This window comes from Heterodontus francisci, chromosome 34 (assembly GCF_036365525.1).
Source record: "Heterodontus francisci isolate sHetFra1 chromosome 34, sHetFra1.hap1, whole genome shotgun sequence".
NCBI classification, from domain to species: domain Eukaryota; kingdom Metazoa; phylum Chordata; class Chondrichthyes; order Heterodontiformes; family Heterodontidae; genus Heterodontus; species Heterodontus francisci.
Window position 1 is genome coordinate 47,114,258 of NC_090404.1, and position 15,481 is coordinate 47,129,738.

Here is a 15,481-nt window from a genome sequence, read left to right on the forward strand (position 1 = left end):
AGCGGTGGTACTGCGTCGGCTGCCTGGCTCCAAAGTAGAAGCCGAAATGGTGATGGAAACGTGCCCCCTCCAAGCTGACACAACATCTATGAAGCCCAAAGGTGGCTGGCAATCTCTGGCAAACTGTAGGAAGCGTCTCTGTGTGCTTCATCGTTAGTATAGAGGTTATTATCCCCGCCTGTCACGCGGGAGACCGAGGTTCAATTCTCCAACGGGGAGGCGTGAGCGTTGCTGAGGCCACCCGAGAGCTGGTAGGGGAAACTTTTTGAATTCCAAATCGCTTTGCACTGCCGCATGGAGACTCTCATCCACAACACGTCCGCCGCCCGCCACCCGTTTTATCAAAACTATCAACAGCAAACATGTTCCACACATCCGCCTATCACAATCACCGCACAACATCCGCTCTTTACTCATCAGACTGGCCACTTTCTCTTCTTTGCATTCACAAAGCGGCTCATTCAAAATGCACTAAACACATTTACCTTGGCACATTTCAGTGCTTCATTAAACCGCGACGCTTTCTACAACCAACATGCTTTATAAGCCACGACGCAACACATTTCACTACATCTTTCACGCGGCAGCAACACCATTGCGTTCATAGTCTGACAGCAAAATGACCCTCTAGCAGCCACACACCACCACCTGTTCAAGGCAGATAGACAATCTGAGGAGGAAGGTCACACACCTTGTACGCCATCAAACTTCAGCAAGGGCCACCTGGACGGAAAGAAGTGAAAGGTGGCAAAGGTTAATAACCTCGAATGGCTCAGTAACAAGCGCAACGAGACAAGGTGCTCAGAGGCACTGAAGAAAGTGTTGGGAATGCTACATGCCCAATACACATAGCCTGTGCGATTCCTTTGCAAGAGCTGCTCAACGCATTCGAGTGATCAGCCCTCGGCCCTGATTTTTTTTAATTCCCTTGCAGCATCCTGCCATTCTCTCTTGAATGTTAACATTCAATCTGAAAGCACACGACTTTCAGTCAGCTCACTCAACAACATGCTGCCTAAACTAATCCTTCTTTCCTTGCACGTCTGCTTCGAATGCGAATCACCTTATCTTCTTGTCCTCTGGTTAACCCTTCCCTCCTGCCACAAAATAGCTTTCTCGCTCAAAACAGTCCTTGTTTGGAACACCAAGATCAAAACTTCTGTGAGCACGAGAGAACAACGCCCATCTTGCACTTTTGCACACCGTGTACCTGAAGTCATCCACGGCGAGCCCATGGTGCCAATCCGTCTCGATACCCACACGAAGGATTTCTTTCTAAAGTGTGGTGTCGGGAAAGGGGAAAAGAATAATGCAGCGTGGGCCAAAACATTGAACTCCAAGTATTTTGCATATCGTGCTTGCTTCTGTTGCAAAGCCAGGAAAAGAGAGAAAAACAAACAAGTAAAGAAAGAAAGAAACAAACAAGCAAACAAGCAAAAAAAAATCATATGCGTTTCCTGCTTGCCTGTAGTGGCCGATGATGTGCAATATCAAGCCCGCAAAAGTGCGAATCCGCCGTCCAGATCTCTGCAGCTGTCACAGGACTGAACTGGATGAAAGTGTTGAATGTTTGTCATCACAGAGAGGAGGCAAATCACTGTGCGATGTAACATCAATGATGTGGGATGAGGGATAAAATTGAATTGATTGAGTCAAGAGCTTTAGCGGTGGTACTGCGTCGGCTGCCTGGCTCCAAAGTAGAAGCCTAAATGGTGATGGAAACGTGCCCCCCTCCAAGCTGACACAACATCTATGAAGCCCAAAGGTAGCTGGCAATCTCTGGCAAACTGTAGAAATCGCTTCTGTGTGCTTCCTCGTTAGTATAGTGGTGAGTATCCCCGCCTGTCACGCGGGCGACCGGGGTTCAATTCCCCGATGGGGAGGCGTGAGTATTGCTGAGGCCACCCGAGAGCGGGAAGGGAAAACTTTTTGAATTCCAAATCGCTTTGCACTGCCGCATGGAGACTCTCATCCACAACACGTACGCGGCCCGCCACCCGTTTTATCAAAACTATCAACAGCAAACATGTTCCACACATCCGCCTATCACAATCACCGCACAACATCCGCTCTTTACTCATCAGACTGGCCACTTTCTCCTCTTTGCATTCACAAAGCGGCTCATTCAAAATGCACTAAACACATTTTCCTTGGCACATTTCATTGCTTCATTAAACCGCGACGCTTTCTACAACCAACATGCTTTATAAGCCACGACACAACACATTTCACTACATCTTTCACGCGGCAGCAACACCATTGCGTTCATAGTCTGACAGCAAAATAACCCTCCAGCAGCCACACACCACCACCTGTTCAAGGCAGATAGACAATCTGAGGAGGAAGGTCACACACCTTGTACGCCATCAAACTTCAGCAAGGGCCACCTGGACGGAAAGAAGTGAAAGGTGGCAAAGGTTAATAACCTCGAATGGCTCAGTAACAAGCGCAAGGAGACAAGGTGCTCAGAGGCACTGAAGAAAGTGTTGGGAATGCTACATGCCCAATACACATAGCCTGTGCGATCCCTTTGCAAGAGCTACTCAACGTATTCGAGTGATCAGCCCTCGGCCCTGATTTTTTTTTAATTCCCTTGCAGCATCCTGCCATTCTCTCTTGAATGTTAACATTCAATCTGAAAGCACACGACTTTCAGTCAGCTCACACAACAGCATGCTGCCTAAACTAATCCTTCTTTCCTTGTACGTCTGCTTCGAATGCGAATCACCTTATCTTCTTGTCCTCTGGTTAACCCTTCCCTCGTGCCACAAAATAGCTTTCTCGCTCAAAACAGTCCTTGTTTGGAACACCAAGATCAAAACTTCTGTGAGCACGAGAGAACAACGCCCATCTTGCACTTTTGCACACCGTGTACCTGAAGTCATCCACGGCGAGCCCATGGTGCCAATCCTTCTCGATACCCACAAGAAGGATTTCTTTCTAAAGTGTGGTGTCGGGAAAGGGGAAAAGAATAATGCAGCGTGGGCCAAAACATTGAACTCCAAGTATTTTGCATATCGTGCTTGCTTCTGTTGCAAAGCCAGGAAAAGAGAGAAAAACAAACAAGTAAAGAAAGAAAGAAACAAACAAACAAACAAGCAAAAAAAATCATATGCGTTTCCTGCTTGCCTGTAGTGGCCGATGATGTGCAATATCAAGCCCGCAAAAGTGCGAATCCACCGTCCAGATCTCTGCAGCTGTCACAGGACTGAACTGGATGAAAGTGTTGAATGTATGCCATCACAGAGAGGAGGCAAATCACTGTGCGATGTAACATCAATGATGTGGGATGAGGGATAAAATTGAATTGATTGAGTCAAGAGCTTTAGCGGTGGTACTGCGTCGGCTGCCTGGCTCCAAAGTAGAAGCCTAAATGGTGATGGAAACGTGCCCCCTCCAAGCTGACACAACATCTATGAAGCCCAAAAATAGCTGGCAATCTCTGGCAAACTGTAGAAAGCGTCTCTGTGTGCTTCCTCGTTAGTATAGTGGTGAGTATCACGGCCTGTCATGCGGAACACCGGGGTTCAATTCCCCGACGGGGAGGCGTGAGTGTTGCTGAGGCCACGCGGGAAGGGAAAACTTTTTGAATTCCAAATCGCTTTGCACTGCCGCATGGAGACTCTCATCCACAACACGTCCGCGGCCCGCCACCCGCTTTATCAAAACTATCAACAGCAAACATGTTCCACACATCCGCCTATCACAATCACCGCACAACATCCGCTCTTTAGTCATCAGACTGGCCACTTTCTCTTCTTTGCATTCACAAAGCGGCTCATTCAAAATGCACTAAACACATTTTCCTTGGCACATTTCATTGCTTCATTAAACCGCGACGCTTTCTACAACCAACATGCTTTATAAGCCACGACGCAACACATTTCACTACATCTTTCACGCGGCAGCAACACCATTGCGTTCATAGTCTGACAGCAAAATAACCCTCTAGCAGCCACACACCACCACCTGTTCAAGGCAGATAGACAATCTGAGGAGGAAGGTCACACACCTTGTACGCCATCAAACTTCAGCAAGGGCCACCTGGACGGAAAGAAGTGAAAGGTGGCAAAGGTTAATAACCTCGAATGGCTCAGTAACAAGCGCAACGAGACAAGGTGCTCAGAGGCACTGAAGAAAGTGTTGGGAATGCTACATGCCCAATACACATAGCCTGTGCGATCCCTTTGCAAGAGCTACTCAACGTATTCGAGTGATCAGCCCTCGGCCCTGAATTTTTTTTAATTCCCTTGCAGCATCCTGCCATTCTCTCTTGAATGTTAACATTCAATCTGAAAGCACACGACTTTCAGTCAGCTCACACAACAACATGCTGCCTAAACTAATCCTTCTTTCCTTGTACGTCTGCTTCGAATGCGAATCACCTTATCTTCTTGTCCTCTGGTTAACCCTTCCCTCCTGCCACAAAAAAGCTTTCTCGCTCAAAACAGTCCTTGTTTGGAACACCAGGATCAAAACTTCTGTGAGCACGAGAGAACAAAGCCCATCTTGCACTTTTGCACACCGTGTACCTGAAGTCATCCACGGCGAGCCCATGGTGCCAATCCTTCTCGATACCCACACGAAGGATTTCTTTCTAAAGTGTGGTGTCGGGAAAGGGGAAATGAATAATGCAGCGTGGGCCAAAACATTGAACTCCAAGTATTTTGCATATCGTGCTTGCTTCTGTTGCAAAGCCAGGAAAAGAGAGAAAAACGAACAAGTAAAGAAAGAAAGAAACAAACAAGCAAACAAGCAAAAAAAAATCATATGCGTTTCCTGCTTGCCTGGAGTGGCCGATGATGTGCAATATCAAGCCCGCAAAAGTGCAAATCCGCCGTCCAGATCTCTGCAGCTGTCACAGGACTGAACTGGATGAAAGTGTTGAATGTATGCCATCACAGAGAGGAGGCAAATCACTGTGCGATGTAACATCAATGATGTGGGATGAGGGATAAAATTGAATTGATTGAGTCAAGAGCTTTAGCGGTGGTACTGCGTTGACTGCCTGGCTCCAAAGTACAAGCCTAAATGGTGATGGAAATGTGCCCCCTCCAAGCTGACACAACATCCATGAAGCCCAAAGGTGGCTGGCAATCTCTGGCACACTGTAGAAAGCGTATCTGTGTGCTTCCTCGTTAGTATAGTGGTGAATATCCCCGCCTGTCACGCGGGAGACCGTGGTTCAATTCCTCGACGGGGAGGCGTGAGCGTTGCTGAGGCCACCCGAGAGTGGGAAGAGAAAACTTTTTGAATTCCAAATCGCTTTCCACTGCCGCATGGAGACTCTCATCAACAACACGTACGCGGCCCGCCACCCGTTTTATCAAAACTATCAACAGCAAACATGTTCCACACATCCGCCTATCACAATCACCGCACAACATCCGCTCTTTACTCATCAGACTGGCCACTTTCTCTTCTTTGCATTCACAAAGCAGCTCATTCAAAATGCACTAAACACATTATCCTTGGCACATTTCATTGCTTCATTGAACCGCGACGCTTTCTACAACCAACATGCTTTATAAGCCACGACGCAACACATTTCACTACATCTTTCACGCGGCAGCAACACCATTGCGTTCATAGTCTGCCAGCAAAATGACCCTCTAGCAGCCACACACCACCACCTGTTCAAGGCAGATAGACAATCTGAGGAGGAAGGTCACACACCTTGTACGCCATCAAACTTCAGCAAGGGCCACCTGGACGGAAAGAAGTGAAAGGTGGCAAAGGTTAATAACCTCGAATGGCTCAGTAACAAGCGCAACGAGACAAGGTGCTCAGAGGCACTGAAGAAAGTGTTGGGAATGCTACATGCCCAATACACATAGCCTGTGCGATCCCTTTGCAAGAGCTACTCAACGTATTCGAGTGATCAGCCCTCGGCCCTGATTTTTTTTTTAATTCCCTTGCAGCATCCTGCCATTCTCTCTTGAATGTTAACATTCAATCTGAAAGCACACGACTTTCAGCCAGCTCACACAACAACATGCTGCCTAAACTGATCCTTCTTTCCTTGTACGTCTGCTTCGAATGCGAATCACCTTATCTTCTTGTCCTCTGGTTAACCCTTCCCTCCTGCCACAAAAAAGCTTTCTCGCTCAAAACAGTCCTTGTTTGGAACACCAAGATCAAAACTTCTGTGAGCACGAGAGAACAACGCCAATCTTGCACTTTTGCACACCGTGTACCTGAAGTCATCCACAGCGAGCCCATGGTGCCAATCCTTCTCGATACCCACACGAAGGATTTCTTTCTAAAGTGTGGTGTCGGGAAAGGGGAAAAGAATAATGCAGCGTGGGCCAAAACATTGAACACCAAGTATTTTGCATATCGTGCTTGCTTCTGTTGCAAAGCCAGGAAAAGACAGAAAAACAAACAAGTAAAGAAAGAAAGAAACAAACAAGCAAACAAGCAAAAGAAAATCATATGCGTTTCCTGCTTGCCTGTAGTGGCCGATGATGTGCAATATCAAGCCCGCAAAAGTGCGAATCCGCCGTCCAGATCTCTGCAGCTGTCACAGGACTGAACTGGATGAAAGTGTTGAATGTATGCCATCACAGAGAGGAGGCAAATCACTGTGCGATGTAACATCAATGATGTGGGATTTGGGATAAAATTGAATTGATTGAGTCAAGAGCTTTAGCGGTGGTACTGCGTCGGCTGCCTGGCTCCAAAGTAGAAGCCTAAATGGTGATGGAAACGTGCCCCCCTCCAAGCTGACACAACATCTATGAAGCCCAAAGATGGCTGGCAATCTCTGGCAAACTGTAGAAAGTGTCTCTGTGTGCTTCCTCGTTAGTATCGTGGTGAGTATCCCCGCCTGTCACGCGGGAGACGGGGTTTCAATTTCCCGACGGGGAACCGTGAGCGTTGCTGAGGCCACCCGAGAGCGGGAAGAGAAAACTTTTTGAATTTCAAATCGCTTTGCACTGCCGCATGGAGACTCTCATCCACAACACGTACGCGGCCCGCCACCCGTTTTATCAAAACTATCAACAGCAAACATGTTCCACACATCCGCCTATCACAATCACCGCACAACATCCGCTCTTTACGCATCAGACTGGCCACTTTCTCTTCTTTGCATTCACAAAGCGGCTCATTCAAAATGCACTAAACACATTATCCTTGGCACATTTCATTGCTTCATTAAACCGCGACGCTTTCCACAACCAACATGCTTTATAAGCCACGACGCAACACATTTCACTACATCTTTCACGCAGCAGCAACACCATTGCGTTCATAGTCTGACAGCAAAATAACCATCTAGCAGCCACACACCACCACCTGTTCAAGGCAGATAGACAATCTGAGGAGGAAGGTCACACACCTTGTACGCCATCAAACTTCAGCAAGGGCCACCTGGACGGAAAGAAGTGAAAGGTGGCAAAGGTTAATAACCTCGAATGGCTCAGTAACAAGCGCAACGAGACAAGGTGCTCAGAGGCACTGAAGAAAGTGTTGGGAATGCTACATGCCCAATACACATAGCCTGTGCGATCCCTTTGCAAGAGCTACTCAACGTATTCGAGTGATCAGCCCTCGGCCCTGATTTTTTTTTAATTCCCTTGCAGCATCCTGCCATTCTCTCTTGAATGTTAACATTCAATCTGAAAGCACACGACTTTCAGTCAGCTCACACAACGACATGCTGCCGAAACTAATCCTTCTTTCCTTGTCCGTCTGCTTCGAATGCGAATCACCTTATCTTCTTGTCCTCTGGTTAACCCTTCCCTCCTGCCACAAAAAGGCTTTATCGCTCAAAACAGTCCTTGTTTGGAACACCAAGATCAAACCTTCTGTGAGCACGAGAGAACAACGCCCATCTTGCACTTTTGCACACCGTGTACCTGAAGTCATCCACGGCGAGCCCATGGTGCCAATCCTTCTCGATACCCACACGAAGGATTTCTTTCTAAAGTGTGGTGTCGGGAAAGGGGAAAAGAATAATGCAGCGTGGGCCAAAACATTGAACTCCAAGTATTTTTCATATCGTGCTTGCTTCTGTTGCAAAGCAAGGAAAAGAGAGAAAAACAAACAAGTAAAGAAAGAAAGAAACAAACAAGCAAACAAGCAAAAAAAAAATCATATGCGTTTCCTGCTTGCCTGTAGTGGCCGATGATGTGCAATATCAAGCCCGCAAAAGTGCGAATCCGCCGTCCAGATCTCTGCAGCTGTCACAGGACTGAACTGGATGAAAGTGTTGAATGTATGCCATCACAGAGAGGAGGCAAATCACTGTGCGATGTAACATCAATGATGTGGGATGAGGGATAAAATTGAATTGATTGAGTCAAGAGCTTTAGCGGTGGTACTGCGTCGGCTGCCTGGCTCCAAAGTAGAAGCCTAAATGGTGATGGAAACGTACCCCCTCCAAGCTGACACAACATCTATGAAGCCCAAAGGTGGCTGGCAATCTCTGGCAAACTGTAGAAAGCGTCTCTGTGTGCTTCCTCGTTAGTACAGTGGTGAGTATCCCCGCCTGCCACGCGGGACACTGGGGTTCAATTCTCCGACGGGGAGGCGTGAGCGTTGCTGAGGCCACCCGAGAGCGGGAAGAGAAAACTTTTTGAATTCCAAATCGCTTTGCACTGCCGCATGGAGACTCTCATCCACAACACGTACGCGGCCCGCCACCCGTTTTATCAAAACTATCAACAGCAAACATGTTCCACACATCCGCCTATCACAATCACCGCACAACATCCGCTCTTTACTCATCAGACTGGCCACTTTCTCTTCTTTGCATTCACAAAGCGGCTCATTCAAAATGCACTAAACACATTTTCCTTGGCACATTTCATTGCTTCATTAAACCGCGACGCTTTCTACAACCAACATGCTTTATAAGCCACGACGCAACACATTTCACTACATCTTTCACGCGGCAGCAACACCATTGCGTTCATAGTCTGACAGCAAAATAACCCTCTAGCAGCCACACACCACCACCTGTTCAAGGCAGATAGACAATCTGAGGAGGAAGGTCACACACCTTGTCCGCCATCAAACTTCAGCAAGGGCCACCTGGACGGAAAGAAGTGAAAGGTGGCAGAGGTTAATAACCTCGAATGGCTCAGTAACAAGCGCAACGAGACAAGGTGCTCAGAGGCACTGAAGAAAGTGTTGGGAATGCTACATGCCCAATACACATAGCCTGTGCGATCCCTTTGCAAGAGCTACTCAACGTATTCGAGTGATCAGCCCTCGGCCCTGATTTTTTTTTAATTCCCTTGCAGCATCCTGCCATTCTCTCTTGAATGTTAACATTCAATCTGAAAGCACACGACTTTCAGTCAGCTCACACAACAACATGCTGCCTAAACTAATCCTTCTTTCCTTGTACGTCTGCTTCGAATGCGAATCACCTTATCTTCTTGTCCTTTGGTTAACCCTTCCCTCCTGCCACAAAAAAGCTTTTTCGCTCAAAACAGTCCTTGTTCGGAACACCAAGATCAAAACTTCTGTGAGCACGAGAAAACAACGCCCATCTTGCACTTTTGCACACCGTGTACCTGAAGTCATCCACGGCGAGCCCATGGTGCCAATCCTTCTCGATACCCACACGAAGGATTTCTTTCTAAAGTGTGGTGTCGGGAAAGGGGAAAAGAATAATGCAGCGTGGGCCAAAACATTGAACTCCAAGTATTTTGCATATCGTGCTTGCTTCTGTTGCAAAGCCAGGAAAAGAGAGAAAAACAAACAAGTAAAGAAAGAAAGAAACAAACAAGCAAACAAGCAAAAAAAAACCATATGCGTTTCCTGCTTGCCTGCAGTGGCCGATGATGTGCAATATCAAGCCCGCAAAAGTGCGAATCCGCCGTCCAGATCTCTGCAGCTGTCACAGGACTGAACTGGATGAAAGTGTTGAATGTATGCCATCACAGAGAGGAGGCAAATCACTGTGCGATGTAACATCAATGATGTGGGATGAGGGATAAAATTGAATTGATTCAGTCAAGAGCTTTAGCGGTGGTACTGCGTCGGCTGCCTGGCTCCAAAGTAGAAGCCGAAATGGTGATGGAAACGTTCCCCCTCCAAGCTGACACAACATCTCTGAAGCCCAAAGGTGGCTGGCAATCTCTGGCAAACTGTAGGAAGCCTTTCTGTGTGCTTCTTCGTTAGTATAGTGGTGAATATCCCCGCCTGTCACGCGGGAGACCGGGGTTCAATTCCCCGACGGGGAGGCGTGAGCGTTGCTGAGGCCACTCGAGAGCTGTTAGGGAAAACTTTTTGAATTCCAAATCGCTTTGCACTGCCGCATGGAGACTCTCATCCACAACACGTACGCGGCCCGCCACCCGCTTTATCAAAACTATCAAAAGCAAACATGTTCCACACATCCGCCTATCACAATCACCGCACAACATCCGCTCTTTACTCATCAGACTGGCCACTTTCTCTTCTTTGCATTCTCAAAGCGGCTCATTCAAAATGCGCTAAACACATTTTCCTTGGCACATTTCATTGCTTCATTAAACCGCGACGCTTTCCACAACCAACATGCTTTATAAGCCACGACGCAACACATTTCACTACATCTTTCACGCGGCAGCAACACCATTGCGTTCATAGTCTGACAGCAAAATGACCCTCTAGCAGCCACACACCACCACCTGTTCAAGGCAGATAGACAATGTGAGGAGGAAGGTCACACACCTTGTACGCCATCAAACTTCAGCAAGGGCCACCTGGACGGAAAGAAGTGAAAGGTGGCAAAGGTTAGTAACCTCGAATGGCTCAGTAACAAGCGCAACGAGACAAGGTGCTCAGAGGCACTGAAGAAAGTGTTGGGAATGCTACAAGCCCAATACACATAGCCTGTGCGATCCCTTTGCAAGAGCTACTCAACGTATTCGAGTGATCAGCCCTCGGCCCTGATTTTTTTTTAATTCCCTTGCAGCATCCTGCCATTCTCTCTTGAATGTTAACATTCAATCTGAAAGCACACGACTTTCAGTCAGCTCACACAACAACATGCTGCCTAAACTAATCCTTCTTTCCTTGTACGACTGCTTCGAATGCGAATCACCTTATCTTCTTGTCCTCTGGTTAACCCTTCCCTCGTGCCACAAAATAGCTTTCTCGCTCAAAACAGTCCTTGTTTGGAACACCAAGATCAAAACTTCTGTGAGCACGAGAGAACAACGCCCATCTTGCACTTTTGCACACCGTGTACCTGAAGTCATCCACGGCGAGCCCATGGTGCCAATCTTTCTCGATACCCACAAGAAGGATTTCTTTCTAAAGTGTGGTGTCGGGAAAGGGGAAAAGAATAATGCAGCGTGGGCCAAAACATTGAACTCCAAGTATTTTGCATATCGTGCTTGCTTCTGTTGCAAAGCCAGGAAAAGAGAGAAAAACAAACAAGTAAAGAAAGAAAGAAACAAACAAGCAAACAAGCAAAAAAAAACCATATGCGTTTCCTGCTTGCCTGCAGTGGCCGATGATGTGCAATATCAAGCCCGCAAAAGTGCGAATCCGCCGTCCAGATCTCTGCAGCTGTCACAGGACTGAACTGGATGAAAGTGTTGAATGTATGCCATCACAGAGAGGAGGCAAATCACTGTGCGATGTAACATCAATGATGTGGGATGAGGGATAAAATTGAATTGATTCAGTCAAGAGCTTTAGCGGTGGTACTGCGTCGGCTGCCTGGCTCCAAAGTAGAAGCCGAAATGGTGATGGAAACGTGCCCCCTCCAAGCTGACACAACATCTCTGAAGCCCAAAGGTGGCTGGCAATCTCTGGCAAACTGTAGGAAGCCTTCCTGTGTGCTTCTTCGTTAGTATAGTGGTGAGTATCCCCGCATGTCACGCGGGCGACCGGGGATCAATTCCCCGACGGGGAGGCGTGAGCGTTGCTGAGGCCACTCGAGAGCTGTTAGAGGAAACTTTTTGAATTCCAAATCGCTTTGCACTGCCGCATGGAGACTCTCATCCACAACACGTACGCGGCCCGCCACCCGTTTTATCAAAACTATCAACAGCAAACATGTTCCACACATCCGCCTATCACAATCACCGCACAACATCCGCTCTTTACTCATCAGACTGGCCACTTTCTCTTCTTTGCATTCTCAAAGCGGCTCATTCAAAATGCACTAAACACATTTTCCTTGGCACATTTCATTGCTTCATTAAACCGCGACGCTTTCCACAACCAACATGCTTTATAAGCCACGACGCAACACATTTCACTACATCTTTCACGCGGCAGCAACACCATTGCGTTCATAGTCTGACAGCAAAATGACCCTCTAGCAGCCACACACCACCACCTGTTCAAGGCAGATAGACAATCTGAGGAGGAAGGTCACACACCTTGTACGCCATCAAACTTCAGCAAGGGCCACCTGGACGGAAAGAAGTGAAAGGTGGCAAAGGTTAGTAACCTCGAATGGCTCAGTAACAAGCGCAACGAGACAAGGTGCTCAGAGGCACTGAAGAAAGTGTTGGGAATGCTACATGCCCAATACACATAGCCTGTGCGATCCCTTTGCAAGAGCTACTCAACGTATTCGAGTGATCAGCCCTCGGCCCTGATTTTTTTTTAATTCCCTTGCAGCATCCTGCTATTCTCTCTTGAATGTTAACATTCAATCTGAAAGCACACGACTTTCAGTCAGCTCACACAACAACATGCTGCCTAAACTAATCCTTCTTTCCTTGTACGTCTGCTTCGAATGCGAATCACCTTATCCTCTTGTCCTCTGGTTAACCCTTCCCTCCTGCCACAAAAAAGCTTTCTCACTCAAAACAGTCCTTGTTTGGAACACCAAGATCAAAGCTTCTGTGAGCACGAGAGAACAACGCCGATCTTGCACTTTTGCACACCGTGTACCTGAAGTCATCCACGGCGAGCCCATGGTGCCAATCCTTCTCGATACCCACACGAAGGATTTCTTTCTAAAGTGTGGTGTCGGGAAAGGGGAAAAGAATAATGCAGCGTGGGCCAAAACATTGAACTCCAAGTATTTTGCATATCATGCTTGCTTCTGTTGCAAAGCCAGGAAAAGAGAGAAAAACAAACAAGTAAAGAAAGAAAGAAACAAACAAGCAAACAAGCAAAAAAAAAACATATGCGTTTCCTGCTTGCCTGTAGTGGCCGATGATGTGCAATATCAAGCCCGCAAAAGTGCGAATCCGCCGTCCAGATCTCTGCAGCTGTCACAGGACTGAACTGGATGAAAGTGTTGAATGTATGCCATCACAGAGAGGAGGCAAATCACTGTGCGATGTAACATCAATGATGTGGGATGAGGGATAAAATTGAATTGATTGAGTCAAGAGCTTTCGCGGTGGTACTGCGTCGGCTGCCTGGTTCCAAAGTAGAAGCCTAAATGGTGATGGAAACGTGCCCCCTCCAAGCTGACACAACATCTATGAAGCCCAAAGGTGGCTGGCAATCTCTAGAAAACTGTCGGAAGTGTTACTGTGTGCTTCCTCGTTAATATAGTGGTGAGTATCCCCGCCTGTCACGCGGGAGACCGCTGTTCAATTCCCCGACGGGGAGGCGTGAGCGTTGCTGAGGCCACCCGAGAGCTGTTAGGGGAAACTTTTTGAATTCCAAATTGCTTAGCAGTGCCGCATGGAGACTCTCATCCACAACACGTACGCGGCCCGCCACCCGTTTTATCAAAACTATCAACAGCAAACATGTTCCACACATCCGCCTATCACAATCACCGCACAACATCCGCTCTTTAATCATCAGACTGGCCACTTTCTCTTCTTTGCATTCACAAAGCGGCTCATTCAAAATGCACTAAACACATTTTCCTTGGCACATTCATTGCTTCATTAAACCGCGACGCTTTCTACAACCAACATGCTTTCTAAGCCACGATGCAACACATTTCACTACATCTTTCACGCGGCAGCAACACCATTGCGTTCATAGTCTGACAGCAAAATAGCCCTCTCGCAGCCACACACCACCACCTGTTCAAGGCAGATAGACAATCTGAGGAGGAAGGTCACACACCTTGTACGCCATCAAACTTCAGCAAAGGCCACCTGGACGGAAAGAAGTGAAAGGTGGCAAAGGTTAATAACCTCGAATGGCTCAGTAACAAGCGCAACGAGACAAGGTGCTCAGAGGCACTGAAGAAATTGTTGGGAATGCTACATGCCCAATACACATAGCCTGTGCGATCCCTTTGCAAGAGCTACTCAACGTATTCGAGTGATCAGCCCTCGGCCCTGATTTTTTTTAAATTCCCTTGCAGCATCCTGCCATTCTCTCTTGAATGTTAACATTCAATCTGAAAGCACACGACTTTCAGTCAGCTCACACAACAACATGCTGCCTGAACTAATCATTCTTGCCTTGTACGTCTGCTTCGAATGCGAATCACCTTATCTTCTTGTCCTCTGGTTAACCCTTCCCTCCTGCCACAAAAAAGCTTGCTCGTTCAAAACAGTCCTTGTTTGGAACACCAAGATCAAACCTTCTGTGAGCATGATAGAACAACGCCCATCTTGCACTTTTGCACACAGTGTACCTGAAGACATCCACGGCGAGCCCATGGTGCCAATCCTTCTCGATACCCACACGAAGGATTTCTTTCTAAAGTGTGGTGTCGGGAAAGGGGAAAAGAATAATGCAGCGTGGGCCAAAACATTGAACTCCAAGTATTTTGCATATCGTGCTTGCTTCTGTTGCAAAGCCAGGAAAAGAGAGAAAAACAAACAAGTAAAGAAAGAAAGAAACAAACAAATAAACAAGCAGAAAAAAAATCATATGCGTTTCCTGTTTGCCTGGAGTGGCCGATGATGTGCAATATCAAGCCCGCAAAAGTGCGAATCCGCCGTCCAGATCTCTGCAGCTGTCACAGGACTGAACTGGATGAAAGTGTTGAATGTATGCCATCACAGAGAGGAGGCAAATCACTGTGCGATGTAACATCAATGATGTGGGATGAGGGATAAAATTGAATTGATTGAGTCAAGAGCTTTAGCGGTGGTACTGCGTCGGCTGCCTGGCTCCAAAGTAGAAGCCTAAATGGTGATGGAAACGTGCCCCCTCCAAGCTGACACAACATCTCTGAAGCCCAAAGGTGGCTGGCAATCTCTGGCAAACTGTCAGAAGCTTTTCTGTGTGCTTCCTCGTTAGTATAGTGGTGAGTATCCCCGCCTGTCACGCGGGAGACCGGGGTTCAATTCCCCGACGGGGAGGCGTGAGCGTTGCTGAGGCCACCCGAGAGCTGTTAGGGGAAACTTTTTGAATTCCAAATCGCTTTGCACTGCCGCATGGAGACTCTCATCCACAACACGGACGCGGCCCGCCACCCGTTTTATCAAAACTATCAACAGCAAACATGTTCCACACATCCGCCTATCACAATCACCGCACAACATCCGCTCTTGACTCATCAGACTGGCCACTTTCTCTTCTTTGCATTCTCAAAGCGGCTCATTCAAAATGCACTAAACACATTTTCCTTGGCACATTTCATTGCTTCATT

The 15,481-nt window shown here is 47.4% G+C and overlaps 4 non-coding genes across 4 annotated transcripts; all 4 read left to right on the forward strand.

The window, feature by feature from the left end:
- The first annotated feature begins 1,811 nt into the window (after nt 1–1,811).
- trnad-guc (transfer RNA aspartic acid (anticodon GUC)) lies at nt 1,812–1,883 on the forward strand. Its single transcript has one exon. It is a non-coding gene; the product is annotated as a tRNA-Asp (tRNA).
- Nucleotides 1,884–5,132: 3,249 nt separating this feature from the next.
- On the forward strand, nt 5,133–5,204 carry trnad-guc (transfer RNA aspartic acid (anticodon GUC)). Its single transcript has one exon. It is a non-coding gene; the product is annotated as a tRNA-Asp (tRNA).
- A 4,923-nt stretch (nt 5,205–10,127) lies between these two features.
- trnad-guc (transfer RNA aspartic acid (anticodon GUC)) lies at nt 10,128–10,199 on the forward strand. The gene has a single exon. It is a non-coding gene; the product is annotated as a tRNA-Asp (tRNA).
- Nucleotides 10,200–15,119: 4,920 nt separating this feature from the next.
- trnad-guc (transfer RNA aspartic acid (anticodon GUC)) lies at nt 15,120–15,191 on the forward strand. Its single transcript has one exon. It is a non-coding gene; the product is annotated as a tRNA-Asp (tRNA).
- Nucleotides 15,192–15,481: the final 290 nt, after the last annotated feature.